This window comes from Ornithodoros turicata, chromosome 8, assembly GCF_037126465.1.
Source record: "Ornithodoros turicata isolate Travis chromosome 8, ASM3712646v1, whole genome shotgun sequence".
NCBI classification, from domain to species: Eukaryota; Metazoa; Arthropoda; class Arachnida; order Ixodida; family Argasidae; genus Ornithodoros; species Ornithodoros turicata.
In genome coordinates, this window is record NC_088208.1 from 7,307,524 (window position 1) to 7,328,124 (window position 20,601).

A 20,601-nucleotide genomic window follows, 5' to 3' on the forward strand; every position below is an offset into this window, starting at 1 on the left:
GTAAAGCACTACACTCTTAAAAATGAACTTCACCACATAGCACGCTCCTAGCCAACCATTATCTCGAATGATATCGCTATGTTCCCTGATTCGTTCGAAACGGGGGGCGTATGCCTTTTTTGTGACACTTATGCTGTTCATAATTGTCACAAAAAAGGCGTACGCCTACCGTTTTCAACAAACCAGGGAAGATAACGATATCATTCGAGATGATGGTTGGCTAGGAGCGTGCTATGCGGTGAAGTTCATTTCTAAGAGTGTACGGCCCGGACACGACCGAGCCCTCCTATACACTCTTAAAAATGAACTTCAGCGCATAGCACGCTCCAAGCCAACTATCATATCGAATGATATCGTTATCTGCCCTGATTTGTTGAAAACGGTAGCGGTACGCCTTTTTATGACAATTATGAACAGCATAAGTGTCACAAAAAAGGCGTACGCCTCCAGTTTTCAACAAATCAGGTCATCAATGTGTCAATCAAACGACGTCATTCGGGACAATGGTTGGCTAGCTGCATGCTATATGGTGAAGTCCATTTTTAAGGGTGTACAGGGGGGGGTCATCTTGCTATATCAACCTGACAGACAGTAATGTTCAGCCCGACAGACAGCCTATAGACACCTGACAGTAATGATATGTCAAGCTGTGATGACGTAACTGTAAGGATGACCCCTATTCTTTGCTATCCCCTCCCCTCGTGCTTGGGATTCTGCGTGCCTTGATGATGATGGTGATGATGGTGACGCGCTCTTCGGTTGTCCAATTATGTTACAGCTTTCCGCTGTTACTGGCGGCAGTTGCCGAATGTATACCTATTTGCATGCAGGGCGGATGAAATCTGGTATACCAAAAGTGGACACGTTAAATCTCCGTGAATCGTCGCTCATACTAAGGTATTTTGCAGTGTTGTACATATCGCCGTTACAAGTAACGCCGTTACTGTAATTGATACTTTTTCGGTATCGGAGTGCGTATCGCGATACGTTTTAAAATTGGTATCGGAAGAGTATTTCCGTTACAAATTTATGGTAACGCGATCTCCGTATCGTTACCGATACCGATACTTTTTAGTGTCCCACCCTTTCTTCACCGACGACATTTCTCACTCTTGTTCATTGTCAATGGTTCGCCTAGCCCTCGACAAGAAGCCTGTGGACATGTCCAAGTGCTCCGTAACCGGAATTATAGAATTACTATACCAAACACATGTTCACTGCTTTTCTTAGAAACTGGACAAAATAACCACAACGAAAGAGTTGAGGTCAACGAACAGAGGTCAAGTCATTGACAGTACGCTCTGGATTCCACTGCTTAGCTGCCGTATCGCACTGAGTCACGCTCACGCTCACATATACTGTGGGATTGTTAACTTCGGATAGGATTCCTTGGTAATCGGACTCCAGGGTGTGTGGGCCTGACACTAACGTAATTGTCATACTGGTCTCTGCCAACTGCCGGAGAGACCACGGCCTGAAAGGATGGCAGAAGACGAGTTCCAGAACGAGCTATTGATAAAAGTCTGCTGTCTTTTTACTGCAAAACTGTTTACGTAAGCGATACAGTATTTCTATGTTGCATCATCTTCGTGTTTCAAACAAAAGTATCGGGCAAAGTATCGCGTTACTTTTTTTTAGTAATGGTAGCGGTATTCGTTACTTTAAAAAAGAAGTATCGTTATCCGTATTTCGATACTTTTTACTCAAGTAACGAGTATCGGTATCGCGATACCATATTTCGGTAACGGGTACAACACTGGTATTTTGTGAGGAAAGAAGTGACGTTTGAAGCATGAGACGGTGATCGTCGTGTGGCGTCAAGATCTCGTGGCGTGAGCGAAAATGGGGGATCCGCCTTCTGGAAACATGTGGTGAAAATATACGCTCGTAGTCGCTATAGTAACCGGTGAACATATAGCGCCGAAGATCGCGCTGTCCCTGTGTGATATACGGTCGATCGAAGGGTCTGTTATTCGACCACGAGATCACGCGAACCTGTCAGCTTTGGCGCGTACAAAAAGTACGAGAGACATGCAAATGATGCATCACGAACAATCGATACCAAGCCCGCGAGAGTCGAGTCATAAATAAGGCTCAAAATCGACATTACCACTGGATGACCGCACACACCGCACGCGCGGGGGAAAAAGGCCCACTGCCGCTCTGGCGCGAAATTCGTTCGCGTGACAAATTCGCTTGTTGATTTTCTGGCGGAGAGCACGCCAGACAAATATGACGGAAAACGGCGGGACGAGTTTGCCTAGAACTGATACCACTTCCAACCTTATTAGCATTCAGTTTTTGTTATTACACGATAAGGACAGAAATTGTGCAGCAACTGCTATACTGGTTCAAAATAAAAAGTAAAAATACTAGGTCACTACTCCCTAGCAGTTCAAGGGTCAAGTGTATATATTATCAAATAGGACATCTAATGAACACGTATTAATCACCTAATCATCTAATGAACACAAGTTGAACATGTATACAGGGTGTCCGGTGAGAAAGTGTCATTAAATTTCTAAAAATAGGTTTAACTTCAGAAAATTATGAAACTGCTTGGAATACACACACACACACACAGACTTTTGCCACAGATTCAGGCCGTTTGCATTCGCGTCACAGATTAATTAAGCTAATTTTGCTAATTGAACTCGAAAATTAGCCAAGTAAAGGTAACGTTTTTCTTGATGAATTCGGAAGCCAATGGCCATAGCACACTATTCCAACCGAAATCACAGGTTTTTTTCAGAAGATTTGTACAAAAATTTGGCATCCGCAAAACCGTCACTTGGCAAGGCGTGCTCCTGAAATTTGCGTTTGCGTAAATGCAGGCTCTGCCTTTATCGAGAGAAAGTGGAAACAGCCACACCCGATCGAGGGCATTACAGCGGTAACCGACGTTATCAGTGGCTGGGGACTGACGGTATGCACGTTGATAAGGGCGGAAGGCGTGATTATGTCCTTGTTCGCATAGGAGGGAGGACATTTGGATGGAACGAAAAGTTCCGCAAACGTAAATATCAGCAAGCGCACCTCGCACGGGGACGGTTTTGCGGCTGTCAAATTTTTGTACAAATATTCTGAAAAAACTGTGATTTTGGTTGGAATAGTGTGCTATGGCCGTTGGCTTCCGAATTCATCAAGAAAAACGTTAGCTTTGCTTGGCTAATTTTCGAGTTCAATTGGCAAAATTAGCCTAATTAATCTGTGACGCGAATGCAAATGGCCTGAATCTGTGGCAAAAGTCTCTGTGTGTGTGTGTGTATATATTCCAAGTATAGTTTCATAATTTTTTGAAGTTAAACCTATTTTTAGAAATTTAATGACACTTTCTCACCGGACACCCTGTATATCCTTGACAGAGGAGGGGGTGGTTAATGTCGATATTGGATCGCCGCTGTTGGCCAGTATATAGGCATCGCCACGACAATATAGCAAGAAATGGAGGATGGGGAGGGGAGGTAAGTAAAGGATGAATTAGTGCGATGTGCACTGTGGATGTGGTAACATTAGAACAGTTTTTTTATTCCGTGTGAGCACTGCGAAGCAACAGTGGCTTTGAGCGGCGCACGGGTGTGGACACACTCTAAGAAAAAAAGGAGTACTTTTACTCCTTTTGGGGAGTAATTGCATTGCCACAAAAATAGTCCCTTTCGGGAGTAAATGCACGGGAGTAAATGAATGTCACAGAGTGAAGACCGCATTTCACGCACTGTTGTAAGAGTCCCATATACATAATTGGTGCGCATGCATGAAAATACTTTGAAGCAAACCGTCAACGGTGATATATCGAGTGATATAAAATCTTGCGCCATACTAGCGCACAATTTGCGAGGAAAGATGCGCTAACTGTTTCTTACTCTGTGTGGCTGGAAAATTGCTACGTTGTCTGAGTTATACAGCCTTATGTCGTTCAAATTGACCAAGGGCACATATTTACGTAGACTGTTGCATTCAGGAGACCATTCGCGAAGTTTAGTGACAATTTGCATTCCTGGGGAGTAAATGTCGGGACTAAATGTTGGGTTAGGGGACTAAAATTGGGAGTAATTGCAGACTAGGGGAGTGGAAGCTGCAGTTACTCCCCGTTTTACTCCTTTTTTTCTTAGAGTGCAGATGTAGAGAGGAGAGCAGAAATGAGTGGGGGACAGGGGAGTTATTATGCGTCCTGGGCCGACTTCAGGGGGAACTGTGCCGACATTCGTCTGCAGGGTCTGCCGGAAAATCCACGAAGAACATCAGACAGCACAGCAGGTGCGGGGATTCCAACCCGCGCGTCACCTTCAGTCTCGCCGTACAGACAAAAAAAAGAGTACTTTTACTCCTTTTGGGGACTAAATGCATTGCCACAAAAAATAGTTCCTTTGGGGAGCAAATGCGCGGGGTAAATGAATGTCACGGAGTGGAGACTGCATTTCACGCGCTGTTGTAAGAGTACCAGGTATATATACATGATTCGTGTGCATGCATGAAAATACTTTGAAGCAAACCGTAAACCGTGATATATCGAGTGATATAAAATCTTGCGCCATACATAGGGCACAATTTGCGAAGAAAGATGCCCTGACTGTTTCTTACTACTTTCTTCTACTCTGTGTGGATGGAAAATGGCTGCGTTGTCCGAGTTATACAGCCTTATGCCTCTCAAATTGACCAAAGGGAACATATTTACGTAGGCTGTTGCATTCAGAACACCATTCGCGAAGTTCAGTGACAATTTGCAGTTCTGGGGAGTAAATGTCGGGACTAAATGTCGGGTTAGGGGACTAAAATGGGGAGTAATTGCAGACTAGGGGAGTATAAGCTGCAACTGGTCCCCGTTTTACTCCTTTTTTTCTTAGAGTGTAGAAAGCGATCATCCTAACCGTTATGCCAACGGGGGGTGGTGAACAGATGTTCACAGCGTGACACGCTACTAGCGAATCATCATCTCGAATAGCATCGTTCGCTCCCCTGATTTCTTGCAAACCGGAGTCATAAGCCTTTTTGTGACGCTTATACAGCTATCTCAATTTTCACACAAAAAAAGGAGTACAGCCCCCGTTTTCTGCAAACCACTAGTGACAACGTCATCATTCTGTGCTATGGTTGGCCCTCAGCCAACCATTCTGTTCTAATAGACCTCTCCATGTTTGGAAACAAATGACGTTATAATGTTCGACAGCGCCGCCAATTTGGTAGAATTGAACTGCGCTCGAAGCTAGAGGCGAACAAGGTCGCGTCCGAAAGCCACGGTCTTGAGGGGATTACGATGGTCCCTGAGGGGGACGCGACCTTCGGTCCTACTTTTCTTTCAATAGGAGGCAGCGAACAAGTTCCTATTCGTGGAACCCAGCCCTCCCCTTCCGATTTGTTTCGGTTTCAGTCTGTGACTCAACGTCATGATGACGTTTCTCCGACAGGGGCCTATTCCAAGTTCTGTTGATCATGGCGAGACTGAGTGGTGACCCCGGTTCGAATCCGGGCGCAGGATGTGATGTCAGGGTGTTCTCCCGGGTACTATCTGTGAATAATCTAGCATGGGATCTTTGGTACCATGGTGAGTGACCAAGTATAGGAATAAAATGCCTCCATTGTTTCGGAATCGATGGGGACGAAGTCGATCGTGGCTTTAAATATTGCGGCTGTCCTCATTTTTTATTCAGGCTCTCCAAGTTATGTTACAGACTACTACTTATGTCAGATATTATTGTCATTTGAGTACCCGTGGAGACTCCTCGTTTTCGGCATACGGCCTGAAGACACACTCTTAGAAAATAGGGTGGAGAAGCTCCACCTTTTAGGATATAATAATTTGTGCCTAAAAGGTTGTAAAGTTCTAAGTGCTACCAACGAAACATAGGGCCGACGCTGCCGCTGCACACCAACAACGGCCTTCTATGCCCATTATACTGTCGAGAGGAGACATAAGATCATTCCTCAGGCATTTGTCCCATTCCTGGTCTACCCTACAGTGGCAACACGACATTCCAACTAGGTCCTCTTTGGGAAGTGTAGACCCAACGCTGTCATACCGGCTGCCTGCAAAGCTTCCTCGTCCTCTGAAGTCGCTCATCCACAGGCTACGTCTGAATGTGGCCTTCACTCCGTCCTATCGATACCATCGGCTGTGAGGCTAGCCCTATGTGCAACGAGTGTGGTGTACTTGCCAACGTTGAGCACATACTCCTCCGCTGCCGGACCTATATCAACGAGAGGCGTACACTGCAGTCGCAGCTTGCCACCCTTGGATGCCGCCCCTTCAACTTGTCGACCATCCTCGGCCCTTGGGACACCGCGGCCGACTCCAGGGCGGCCTTACGTCATGTGGTTGACTTCTTTGAGGCGACAGGCCTAAAGGACTCATTATGACCCCAGCAGCGCCCCCGGACATTCCCACCATCACGATCACGTTCAGCATCGCCATCGCCACTTCGATCATTCCCGTCATCTCTCATCGTCATTACTCATCATTGTTACCACTCATATTAGACCCTAGCTATGGGGTAGCGTTCCACTCCTAGAGTGGAAAACCTCCCCACTTCATCATCACAACATATATGTTGTTATTGTTGTTGTTCGGTGAGCGAGGGGGCCGTACGCCTTTTTGCAGCAATTTGGATATATGATAATTGAGTTTATCCCCATTTTACACCCCTTATCAGGCGCTATGTTGACCTAGATGGTGAGTATACAAGTTACCACCTTTTCACACCTTTTTTCGTTAGAGTGCAGTGCAGTATTATAACACGCAGCTGGTTCAGCAGCGCTTGGAAGACTTGGGGCAATTGCATCAGAAATGGCGTGACGGAGTCTTCTTCTTTTTAAGTGTTGAGAGAGGTCAGCCATATTTGACTTGCTACTTTTAAAACAAAAATCTTAGTCTTAGTTAACATACCTTGCGGATGTCACGGAAAGACCCCGAAAAATGTACCTGACATCGGACCTCTTTCATGATTGCATGTGAGTATATGCATGGCTCCTCGAAGGCGTCACGCAACATCCTCAACGCACTCAAGAGCTGGCGTTTTGTGCATCCGATTCAGGCAATGCGAGACACGGCACCTAAGCAGCAGGTTTAGCCAAGCTCCAAGAACCGTTTTGTGATTGGGTGCTATGCACGTCGGTTTAGTTTTTGCGCGCGAGAGGAGTGGTTCTCCGAAGGGCCGCTAGGCTGCGACGCGGTTAGGAAAGAGCGGAGCCGTATAGCTGCTCAGGGAAACAGGTGCAATGCACGGAATGCAAACTCATGTATTTCGTTCCCGGATTCAATTAGCACAAACCGGAAGTGTCTGTGTGTGTGTCTAAATTCGTGTCTGTTTTTCTTATTAGGCTATTGGTGAAGGAACACTGAAGCCTGAGATAGCCATTATTTCGACATGTTACCACTACGCTCTCGCAACACTACATCCCAGAGGCTCTTTCTCGGAAAGACACTCCAAAATCCGCAGCCTAGTCTGCTTTCTCCAGGAGTCTGGCCTCGCTCAAAGGCTATGAGTACTGCTCGGACGCCAACTCTTCAGTGACTACCCTATATCTTAACTTTCGGCCGTCGTCATTCCTTCATCTGTTATCACACCATCTCATCTCATCCTGGCTACAGTCGTGACGCAGCCCACATACGTGAGGCCAACAATGGCAAGCCGCGGTTTTCGTCACCACCACCGCCGCCAATATTTCCAACAGGCACTTATTTACCTAACATTTGTGGTTCGTGGCTCTGTTAACTTGTGCTCTGCCTTGTGATTTGGCGACAGAGCTATTCAAGTAAAGCAATGCCAGAAGCATTTCGTGCAAGATGATAACGCAACGAAACTCACAAGAAATCTGTGAATCGCTAGCGGCGTGCTAGTTGCCCAGTTGAAGGATACCCTGCGTTGTTCTCAACAAACAGCTGCCACACAGAAAAGGAAAATTACTGCTTGCTAACATTTGCACTTAGGGAGATACTTAAAACGTCTGACCCACTCTAAGGACTACGAGTGGCTTACAAACAAGTTGGATAATGCTTACTTTATTTTCTACCCGGGTTCGAATCCAGGTGCCGGCTGTGCTGTCTGGGGTTTTTCCTGGGTTTTCCTCAGACGCTTTCAGACATATGTCGGCACAGTTCCCTTAGAAGTCGGCCCAGGACGCACATTCCCCCAGGGCGTCAGTCGTGACGTTGCCCACATACGTGAGGCCGACAACGGCAAGCCCTATCGTCATCACCACCACCACCACCACCACCACTTTATTTTCTGTTAACGCTTTAGAACGACTTAATGTTCGTGTGTTGCACCTGTACAGTTGACGCATGAACTACATATTAAAAGCGGTTGCGAAATTTGGCTCTGGAAACTACACTTCAGGCCTCTTCCCATCGTCATACATGTACACTCTTAAAAATGAACTTCACCGCATAGCACGCTTCTAGCCAACCATCATCTCGAATGATATCGTTATCTGCCCTGATTTGTTGAAAACGGGAGGCGTACGCCATTTTTGTGACAATTATGAACCGCATAAGTGTCACAGAAAAGGCGTACGCCTACCACTTTGAACAAATCAGGACACATAGCGATATCATTCGACATGATGGTTGGCTAAGAGCGTGCTATGCGGTGAAGTTCATTTTTAAGAGTGTAGTTGTTGTTGGAAGCTACGCAGTGCTAACGACGCACAAAAAGTACGGAAATGGGTGTAGCCAGAAAGTTCATTTTCAAGGGGACAAATGCATATCTCTGTTTGGCGATTGCATAAGTTGAATTTTTACGCCGGAAACAGCCACAATGACTTCTGATGTCTTAAGGCGGACTCATGCGATCTGGTTAACGTTCGCTTTCGGAGTGGGGGGGATAGGAAGGAAAGGTCAGTCAGACGAAGGTCGGCTTGCTATTCCAAACACACACAAAAGAAGGGAAGAAGGAAAGAAAAGGGGGACGAAAAGAAAAGGAAAAGAAGAAAAGGAGAAAAGGGAAAGAAAAGAAAACTAAGAAAAGAAAAGGGAAGAGAAAGGAGAAAATGGGAGTAAAGAAAAGGGAAGAAAAGGAAAAGAAGAAAGGAAAAGGAAAGGAAAAGAAGAAAAGAAAGGGAAAGAAAAGAAAAAGACGAAGAGAAAAAGAGAGGGTTGGCTGCACCATCCCAACAGTGTTTACTTCGCTTTGCTTTTCTCGCGCGCTCTAAGGAAGTAATACAATCGGCGCCAGCGTGCGGAACATGCTAGAAAACGACAAAGTCATTTATTTTCATTCGCAAGGATCTGGAAAACTGCAGTAAGCTTGTCGACTTTGTTCATTGCAATCAATTCCCAGGCTGCTACTCTAGGGAATGACATCAATTTGGCCCAACACGGGTGGGCGGGCCGAGAGAAGCGATTTTGTTGCATCTCCCATAGACTCCCATGTATGTAAAATTTGAGAAACATTCATCCACCAAAATTCAGTGGATCGCGTAAGGCCTTCTTCAAAAATGTGTCATTCCCTTGATAAACTCGAGGACAGCACGCCTGTACTCGTTTCGTGTAGAAATTTAGCGAGGTCTACGGGAACCCTGCGAACGAAAATTTCCCATAGACTTTCGTCCGCCCATCTACGAATACGTGAGGTTTCAAATGTGGTAGCGTGTCTTTAACGCACTTTTCAGCCTTCGGTGTAGCCGCGTCGCGTCACGCCGCTCTGAGACGGAGAAAGGCTTTCTCATTTCTCGCGATGCGCCCTCTCTGGTTGTTTGTTTCTTTATCGCGCCGCCACGACTCAGAAGAAACGTTTCTTCGGACGCCCTGGTTCAGTAGGGAGGTTTAGCATGTCTTTACCATAACGGTACCGAAAACGTGATAACGTGAAAACTGATTCTTTCCAAGTGGCTCACATCACGTTGCTCACTTTTGACTTGACAGCCTCCTCTGTCGTATATTAAAGGAGTACAGAGGGCCATCCAAAAAAATTTCAGATCAAGACATCTGGTGAAAGTGTGTGTGTCATTATACCGAATAGCGCGAAAGGTTTTGATGTGTGCAATTTGTTTCCCAGAAAAAAACACATAAACATAGCTCCGCGCGTTCACCCTTAACTCGCCACTCCAGCTATAACGAGGATGAGGAGGTATGATGCCACGTCACCGATGACGGTATAAGGAGAACTCGTTCTGGTTCGCCGGTCAGTGGGGGTCAGCGCCTTGTCCCTTTGCCGCCGTAAACCTGTTTTGCCAGTTCTCCGGGAGAATTGGGGATAGAAGGAGCGGCCGAAGCGTTACCGAGCCAGGAGAAAGGCTTTATCAGAACACCGAACAGCCGAGTAGCAGACGACAGCGGAGTAGCAGACAACATTTCTCTCGGCCAATCAGCGAGCGTTCTCCTTATAGCGTCAGCGCGAGGTCCCAGGCAGATCACAGGCTGGTACTGCTCTTCACCACCGTTGCGCACGGTCGCTTTTTGCGGCGTATTTTAAATTCAATTTCTGCGATAATTATGACTCTGTGGTGTAAATTACTTCGCACGGTGCATCTTACTGGCCTACTTAACAATTTTATAGGAAGAAAACTGGGTGTTAAAAATGACTTCTGTGCTACTTTAATGGGTTTTACTGCATCGCACCCAATCGCCTTTGCGTGCGTAAGGGATAGCATTGGTTGTTCTGCGCACGCGCAAAACATAAAGAGCGCAGTGCGCAGAACCACCACGCTATCCCTTACGTGCGCAAATGCGATAGCGTACGATGCACTCAAAACGCGCTATTATTTGTGGAGCGCTTCCGATGTGTCAAAGCTCCCTCGTGTCTGCACAGCGCGTTCCGCCTAATGTCGTCAATGTCGTACCGCGTGACAGGTGTCGTGGTGTTACAACGTTAGGCGACGTGCTGCGAAGCGTTCGCGCGAGTAGTGACCTCACAGGTGTGCCACTATATTGTTACGGGAGATGCAGACCTGATGGTCGAAAATGAAGAACGTAAACGGCCGGTAATGCCAGGAAGCGGCGAGCGACAAGCATGCTGCCATTACGCTTGACCAGATGTTCAGAAGCACTCACCGAAGAGTTTGCACCCCTGTTTCCGCACAAGGTCCTTGGCAACCTATTTTCGGGATTCGGGTTGCGGCGCACGCAAATCACGTACGGTCACAGCGCAGGCATGTACCGTCCTTCGTCTGCTGTAATGCTATCGCATTTCGTACGCCACTGCGCCAACGAGTACCGTGATTTTCCTGCGACAAAATGTCTCTTTTGCAGCGAGAAGTGCAAGAACAACACTATTTTAGAATTTTAAGTGCTTGAGCTGTTCATTATTCGTAACTAATGCTTTAATATGCATATTTGTAGGACAGTGCGTGGTGTCGACACCATGCTGATAAGTTACTACCAGGAGTAGAAAAGTAACCTCGCGAGTGACAGCCCATGTAATAACCGAAATAGCTGCTGCACTCAAGTATCACGACTTTTCATTAAGTTTGCTGCAGATTCCGCTGTGTGCTATTGTTCAGTGCTTAGGTGTTCATTAAGCACGAGGTTGCCCAGCGACACTTTTCGATGTCCATTAACTCCCTCAATGACGTTTCACGAACCTCCATCGAGTCAATGGCAATCGAAAAGCACTGTGTAGCAGCGGTCAATGATCGTTCCAGTTCAACAGTCAGTTATTTTAATGAACGTTGAATGTCAGTGCGGCAGCGGTATAAGGGGATTACGAAGAAGCAGAAGCGACAGAGGCGGCAACTAGTGGGCGAAAAGCGAAAAGGCATAGTTCAGACTATGGTTCAGCCATCGTTACCTCAATGGCCAAGAAAAAATCGGTCTCCGAAAGACCGCGAAGAAATTTTCAGGCTCGACGCTTCTCCTCTCACAACGCGAGGCCCGCTGGTCTAGTTCTACCGTCTGCAAGCGAGATCGCGTTGGGCGTCATCAGGCGGGAACGGGACATAACTGGACCAGAGAAGAACATTGCGTGACACGCGGGAGTATTGAAGCTGTTTTTTTCTTTTTTCGTCCCAATATATACGTACATCCACCTACCTGTAGCCGTCGTCAGTGGCATGACACTGGAAGGCCCCGAAAACCAACAGAGCAACGCCCGGCGACTGTACTCTGATACATTGATCGCATCACCACTCCCTGTTGTGTACATCTTGTGGCGTCACGCACAGCTCTTCCATGTGACAGTGAAGTCGCTTTATTTATTTTTTTATTTTTTTTTCTATCGGGGCCGTGAGGGTATACTGAATAAACTGTACGACTGGGGCGCTTTCTACGCCGTTTAGAACTCTTCAGTTCGCGTAACGAAATCGCTAAATTCGAGAAACGTAGAATAAGTGTCATGTTCAAGGGCTACGCTATAGTTGACGGGCAAAAACACCGACACGCACGCGGCACAGTATTTATTGATCCTGCTTCCAGTTCAGGTGTGTTGCTCTTCCTTGTCGTTGATTATGCATTTTGAATGAAGACGTACAGCTTGGAACAAAAGTTCATGGAACACAGCACTGGCACATTTCTTCATCGGAGCGGCCCCCAGCTAGATATTTGGAAGAGATCAAATATGAAACGGGTGACCGGCTATTTTGTCCATCTCTCAGTGTGTGTATCCGCTCCTGTTTGCTGCTAGGGTGTCGCCCCAACAGGGAAATGCGACACCCCCGGTGTTCCGTAAACTTTTGTCCCAAGCTGTTCACACGTTCAACAGCAATCCTTCGACAATGAAACTCCCCAAGCGAAGTTGTTGTTGTTGAAGAAAGATGAAAGTCACTGAAAAGGTTAGCCAGCTGTAGGACTCGAACCCACATCTTCTGGTTTAAGATGTGGGTTCGAGTCCTATAGCTGGCTAACCTTTTCAGTGACTTTCATCTTTCATCGTTAATTTCTTAGGCAACTTGAGGCCTTGTATGTGATTGTCCCTTCTATGTTGTTCCAGCCTCAGAACATCAGTTCTCTCTTGTTGTTGTTGTTTTTCGACAATTTAACATCTGGAGGGTAATTCACGTTTCAAGGACTCCACAATGACGTGTTGCTCCCTCATCGGCCGGCAGTGCCCTTTCTACGTGACTCTTTCACCTGTCTGTTGCACCATGACAATGTTCTTGTCTACCCCACCCTGAAAGACAGAACATCCTTTGTCTCGAAACACGTGCCGCAGTGTCCATATTCTTGAGGTATATAGTTCCACGACTTTTTTTTTTTTTTTTTCCGCTACTGGACATGACTTTCAATTCAGGCTCAAGAGGACGTTTTGTCATGGTGCATAATACATCCATGTCCAGAGATAGAAGAAAAGATAGAATGAAGTAGAAAAAAGTTGATTTGCTGCGGGTTTCGACCAGTCCTCAAAAATCTTCTCTACCGGGTCGATCGAATCTTCTTTCTACGTCACAGTTGCCAGACATAGGCTAAATTTTACGTTGCGATCACAATATGGACTGAATAACTGTACGAAATAGAAGATCGTATGCAAGATAGAAGACAATGCCAACGTGTAGATCGGGATCTAGGAGCCTCGGTGTACCCTTACAGAGGTACCATCTATACCCGCTACTCTATAGGTACTCTAATAGAGGTACTCTATAGGTCGGTGTACCCTTACACCGCACAACACGGGGAATACCAACCATTGTCCGGGATGACATCATTATCCAACCTTGGGAAGTAACCTAATTCCAAGTGATCATCTACTCGGCAGTTAAACGGTAACCGTAATTATTAGCCGCCTTCCTCTTTTCTTTTCTTTCTATTAAACACATCCTCCCCACAGGGTCCTTTAAGTTATAGTTGTAAATAAATAAATATGAGCTCTTTCTCTTAGAACAATATTCATACTAAACGTACTGTAAATCAGGGTGACAAGCAAGTAAGAAATAGCAATCGTTATAAGTGCGACGAGACACTTACTTGCGACAAGTTACTTGGAAGTAAGAAATGTGGCAAGGAACGCCTAATATTTTTAATTTTCTAGCGAAATTGCTGTAAAATAGGGAGCCGCGTTCTCCTCGTCCGTCGTCGTTGACAGGGTGGGGACTTCGCGGGACCGCGCCGGCGCCCTGGGCAGCTGCCATTTTAGGTCATATATTCCGTCTTTCGTTCGTTTGGCTCATGGCAGTGTAAAGCTCTTGTCGTCATGACTTCTCCTTGATTTTGGAACATTTTTGCAACAATATATAGACCGCAACAACAATTGAAAACGGTAGTGTGAAAACGCACATACGGTGCCATGCAGGAATGTATGCATGAAACACAAAGTAACGGTGGCTGTACCGGTACAACAAAATTAAAATGTATGTTTTTTTTTCAACGCAAATTCGGATCCTCGATGTTTCTCAAGGTTTTTCCGTAGAACAGTCCCGTGTGCTGCCACAGCTTCCGTACAGAAGAAAAAGGTTATATCTCCTTCAGAACGAGCTACCATATCGCACAACAAAAAGGTGCGGCAAAAGGAATCCAAACTGAGAGGTCCGCCAGACAGAGGTCGGCTTGTTATTATAACAACAAAAAATGAAGGAAAGAAAGAAGAAGAAAAATAAAGCTGGAAAACCACACACACGGTCACACGACCACGATATATGGCTTCGATGCTTTCATGCACGAAGCGGCACACTGGCACATAAATTGCAGCCAGACGATACCAAATTGTATCTGGGGGCACAGCTCACAGCTAGTCACATACACAAAAAGAAAATGCCGCACATACTGACTACATTAAATGAATACAAATATGTTGACTCTGAAAGATCACGTGAAGCACACCAACCCTTTGCGTCCATCAACAATGATTCGGTCAACAATGTAAAACCTCATATTAAGTAGCTCCTATAGATATCAGCATTGTGATGTTTTCAGAAAATATTCTTATGGGTGTCCAAAATATGCTGTTTTTTGAAAGTATGATATACTCTGGATATCTTGTGGGCATGTTAAAATGACATCAGACATTTGGACCATTTCTGGACATCCTCAGAAGATCCTGCTGTACTGGACATAGATGGCATACTGTACTGACATACGTGACATTGTGCCGACTATGACCGTACACATTGCAGGAGGTGAAGACGACATATTTATGACACAGTCACCATGGCGACAGAAGCGTGTTATCCTACTCTATGCGTTTCTGTCCTTTCGTAGCCATTTTAAAGAGAAATGCGTCGCGTTAGCTGTAGCATAGTGGCCTTCGATTTAACTTCAGCGCTGCTAAAACTAAACTCGAGGCCGTATATTTATTAGAAGACAAAAGAAAAGGGAGAAAAGGGAAGGAAAGGTCAACCAAACGGTGTGTCGGCTTGCTATCCACAAGTAAGTATTTAGAACACAAAAGAAAAAAAAAGATAAAAGTAATGCGCATGAGGGCTTTCAAAGTGCAAAGTCGGCTTCCGTACCTCGCTGCTATTCTATCCTTACTTGAGGATAAGTCAACTTAATCGGGATTTTCCCCGCCTCTTCCCATTAGAGCTGGGGACAGAGATGGGGAGTCGTACCCCTCTGCATTCTCAATAAGCGAGTTCTGAGTGACACTATACGATTTACGGATCGGAGCTACCTCCCGATATTGTCACGTTTTACCCAGAATATGTCAAATCCCTACTGTCAAATGTTACTATGTCAAATCCGACAGCATTTCTTTAAAGGTGCTATGAACTCTACCAAGCTAACCCGCCGACTATGTCGGCTCCAAACGGCGATTTTAACTCGTTGGCTGTGACTTTGACTCGTTTGTATAGATTAATCTGATAGGTCCGTATCTTCGCCACCTGCTAGCCAACCAAAATGTCCAATGACTATGTTTTTGCTCCTGATTTGTCCGTTTTTGCTCCTGAGAGGGGCCGCCTCACTCTCGCGATGCAACCTCTCCCCCTCATTTATTTCTTTATCACGGCGCCGCCGGTTTAGTAGATTCAGCAGATAGAAAAATCTTTGCGGTAACGGTTCCGAAAATGTGATACGCCAAGCACCCGACCCCTCTGAGGTGCATTCTAAAAACGGAGCTTCATCGCAAAGCACGCTTCTATACTCTAAAAACTGAACTTCACCGCACAGCACGCTATGCTCCAACCATCGCCACGAATGATAGGGTTGTCGCTTCTCATTCGAAGAGAGGGAGGGCGTACGCCTCTTTGTGGCAATTTGGATATATGACAAGTGACACTAAAAGGCGTACGCCCCTCTTTCTTTTCGAATCGGAAGCGATAAAATTATCATCCCTGGCAATGGTTGGAGAACAGCGTGCTGGTGAAGTTCTCTTTTTAGAGTGTAGCCAACATTCATCCCGAATGACAACGTTCTCTCCCTTGATTTGATGAAAACGAGGGGCGTACGCCATTTTCGTGGCCATTACGAAATGCAGAATGGCACAAAAAAGGCGTACGCTACCCGTTTTCAGCAAATCAAGGGAAAGAACGATGTCACTAGGGGTGATGGTTGGCTAGCAGCGTGCTATGTGGTGAAGTTCACTTTTAAGAGTTCCTATACCCCGATGGTTCTTCTGCAGAACGTTCCGCTAAAGCAAGAAAGCTTATTCTTTTTCTGCAGAAGGCAGGTCTTGCTCAACGATCCGTCTAACACTTTGCTCTCCCCGACGAACTCAAACACCCTCTGCGCTATCCTCCATCCGTCTTTCCTTCCCTTTTTGTTTTTTCGCTATATAATCGTGACGACGTCCACTTCTGTGTGGCCAACAACTTTGACTTGATAGTTTCCTTTCTCGTATAATTTTCGTAGAGGGCTTCCGATGTGCTAAAACTCCCTAATGTGTATTTTCTTTTTTTACTCATATTCACCATACTTACCCATTTCTTAATACTGCTATGAACTGTGTGACATCATTGGCATGATACAGACTAAATATATTGATATACATGACATTCTCGGGTAAAAATAAACAAGCCCACGCCACAACTTCCGGTGCCACGAAAGACTTCGTGTCCTTCCGCGACTAAGGATGCTCGGAACCAGTCGCCATACAGAACTATATCCTTCGCTTTCCTGGTTTGTTGAGAGGCGTACGCCTTTTTGTGGAACTTTGAATTGCCACAGAAAGGCGTATACGACCCTCTCTCTCCTCAAATCAGAAACGGTAACTGTATATCGGCGGGGGATATGTTTATTAAGAAAAAAAGAAAGAAAAGGAATAACTGTATCAATCGGCACAGTGATAGGCCCAGAGCGTGTTTGCTGTGAAACTGTATGTCACGTCGAGACTGGAGGTACCCGGGTTCGAATCCCGGTGCCGGCTGTGCTGTCTGGGGTTTTTCCTGGGTTTTCCTCAGACGCTTTAAGACATATGTCGGCACAGTTCCCTTAGAAGTCGGCCCAGGACGCACATTCCCCCAGGGCGTCAGTCGTGACGTTGCCCACATACGTGAGGCCGACAACGGCAAGCCCTATCGCCATCACCACCACCACCACCGTATGTCGTTTTGGCACAAAACCGGAAGCGGTGAAAACGGCACGTATAATATTACATTATTATTATATGAATCTGTCACAAAGTAAACCGATCTTCCGCACGACGTGGCGACTATACTTCCCTCCCGCGCCGCTTTATGTAAACGCTCTTCAATGGCATCACCCATCGGTGACGTCCTCTTCTCTGAAGAGTCCGACCCAGCCCGTGGGAAGCAGCGAACCTGTCGGCCTTTATTTTCTTTTTCACGGGTAACCCGAGCATCTTTACCCTCCACTTAAAATCGTGCTGGCGTCACTTCCAGATGTGCCCACAGTCAACGCACCAGACTTAACACCTAGACGCTTTCACAGTTTTTCCAGTTCAGTAAAAGGAAACAAAAAATGAATTATAAATGTTCTTCGGTGCATAGAGCAGGAGATCCCACTTGACGTCAGACGCAGGAATCTGCTCGAGATTCGGGTAGAGCTCTTAGCAGCGTAGCCTGTTCAACAAAATTTTGTCACATTTTGTGGCGTTTGCTCAGGTAATTGCTTCGATGTACCGTGTCGTTTTCTTTTTTTGTTTTCACACGTTGTTGGGTCTCCTGCGCGAGCCAGTCGTCCCGTGTTGGCTGAGGATCGCCATTGATTGTTTATCGTTCTCTGTCCCCCGCCTCCTCCTCCCGACCCAGCTATTGTGGAAGGTCTCCCCACTGGAAAGGGAAGACAGAACAAGGAGCAGCAGGCGCGGTCGAAATACGAGGGGTTCGATGAAATCCGTTTTGTGCCTGTTCAGAATTCAATTAGAGGGTCATCTGAACAGAGTAAAAACGCTTTTCCTGCTCGATCCTGATGCTGTTCCTTCTCCACATCGTACACTATGGTCTATGAGCTGTGAATATTGAAAAACTGAACCATCAGAGTTCAGTTATGAAAGAAAAAAAATGGCCGATGACAAGTGCCACTTAGGAATTGTTATACACTTTCGTAGCCATATTGCATAGTCATAGCCATTGGTATAGTCATAGCTGCTTCGCGGCGCTAGGACGGAATTTCAAAAAAGGACAAGTCTGCACTGCCAGTGGAAAGGGGATCCTTCGTCCGTGCACCTACAAACTGTCAAGACAAGAACGCCTCCTAAAAAGACATTGTAATGTAAGGGCTATAAAAGAGCTTGCGCTTATTCAAACAAGTATATATGGGCAGTACATGTACGTGTTGATTGGAACAGGTTTCGCAAAGCCCAGTTTTACGTAACGCAAACTGACATTGTAGCACATCACTTTTTTTGGCAATCTCAACACATGACAACTCCCCAATCGTAATCATAAAATAAAGTTGTTGTTTGCAACACATGACCAACACATTGATCCAACACACAACACGTCCACTACAGAGAACAGCCGGTCAAGCAGGGACTGAAACTGGAGCGGAACCGACAACCTCTTGGAACCCAAATTCCTTCCAGAACCGTAACCGGAACGTAACCGCAATTCACCATCGGCAGTTCACGGAAACCGTAACCTGAACCGAAAAATTTGATTTCGGTTACCGGTTCTTATGAATCGGTTCAAGCATGAACGCGAACAATTTTGGATGCGATATTTGTATCGCTTCACAACTCTGACTAGTGGTGTTGTATGTTCCTCTGTTGAAGTAGATCCCTTCGTCGTGTGTTTTTCATTCACAAGTTGTGCAGACAACATACGATCTTATGCGTTGAACCCATAATCGGATGGGCATACGCATACGCATCGTATGACATGTATTGCGTACGTCCCTTATGAGTTATGAACAGTATTATTGTGATCATTTAAGATACCAAGCGTTGTTTGTTTCCACATTTGTTTGCTTAACCGCTGAACGCACGCCGTTTTTCTTGCCTACACTCTTAGAAATGAACTTCACCGCATAGCACGCTCCTAGCCAACCATAATCTCGAATGATATCGCTACCTTCCCTGATTTGCTGAAAACGGGACGCGTACGCCTTTTTTGTGACAATTATGAACAGCATAAGTGTCACAAAATAGGCTCCGCCCCACGTTTTCGACAAATCACGGACGAGAACTTTGTCATTCGGAATGTTGGTTGGCTCGGGGCGTGCTATGTGGTGAAACTCATTTTTAAGAGTGTAGCTTGTTAAAAGCTCATCAATCCGGAACTTTATCAACTTGTCAGCATTGTCCTGCACTCTAAAAACAGAACTTCACCGCATAGCACAATGTGCGCGCCAACCATTACTACGAATGATAGGGTTATCGCTTCTGACTCGAGGAGAGAGAGGAGGGAGTACGCCTTTTTTTGTGGCAATTATCATATATCCAAATTGCCCCAAAAAGGCGTACGCCCCCTTCTCTCCTGGAATCACAAGCGATAACCCTATCATTCGCGGCAGTGGTTGGGGCACAGAGTGCTATGCGGTGAAGTTCTGTTTTTAGAGTGTATAGCAGTGCTGACAACGCAAGTGCACTCTTAAAAATGAACTTCACCACATAGCACGCTCCTAGCCAACCACCATCCCGAATGACAACGTTCTCGCCCCTGATTTGTTGAAAACGGGAGGAGGAGCCTATTTTATGCCGTGCATAATCGTACAAAATGTTCTGAGGCTGAAACACAGAAGAAAGGACAAACACACAAGCCTCAAGTGCCTAAAAACAACGAAGAAAGAAGGAAGTCACTGAAAAGGTTAGCCAGCTGCAGGACTGGAACCAACATCTTCTGAATAAATATGTTCATTTTTACCGAGGAGGAGGAGGAGTGTCGTTGGGAGGAACCGAGAGGTCTGCCTGCCTGATTAGGCGGCATGTTTCTCGGGAAGGGAAAGGTGGTGGAGAGGAGGAGAGGAAAGGGTGAAGTGGAAGACCGAGCGGAATCCGCTCGGGGGGAGGATAGCTGCGTCCATGGGCCGACTTCAGGGGAACTGTGCCGGCATACGCCTATTACACATCTGAGGGAAACCCAGGAAAAACCCCAGACGGCACAGCCGGCCCGCGGATTCGAACCGCGGACCTCCCAGTCTCCAAGCGCACGCGTTACCGCTGCGCCACCGGAGCTGGTTCATTTTTACCCGTTTGCACTTTGTAGCTCATTTTGCGACATCAACGCAGCCTGCAAATACCTCCTAGAGAAAAACCGAAAAAAATACCAGTTCAACTGTTTGGTTACCAGTAACAGCAAAAATTAAAACGGCGAATCCCGTAACCGAAACCGAAAGCGCTTCCAGAGTTCTGACACTGAACCGTAACCGAACCGATATTCGTGCCTGTTTCAGTCCCTGCC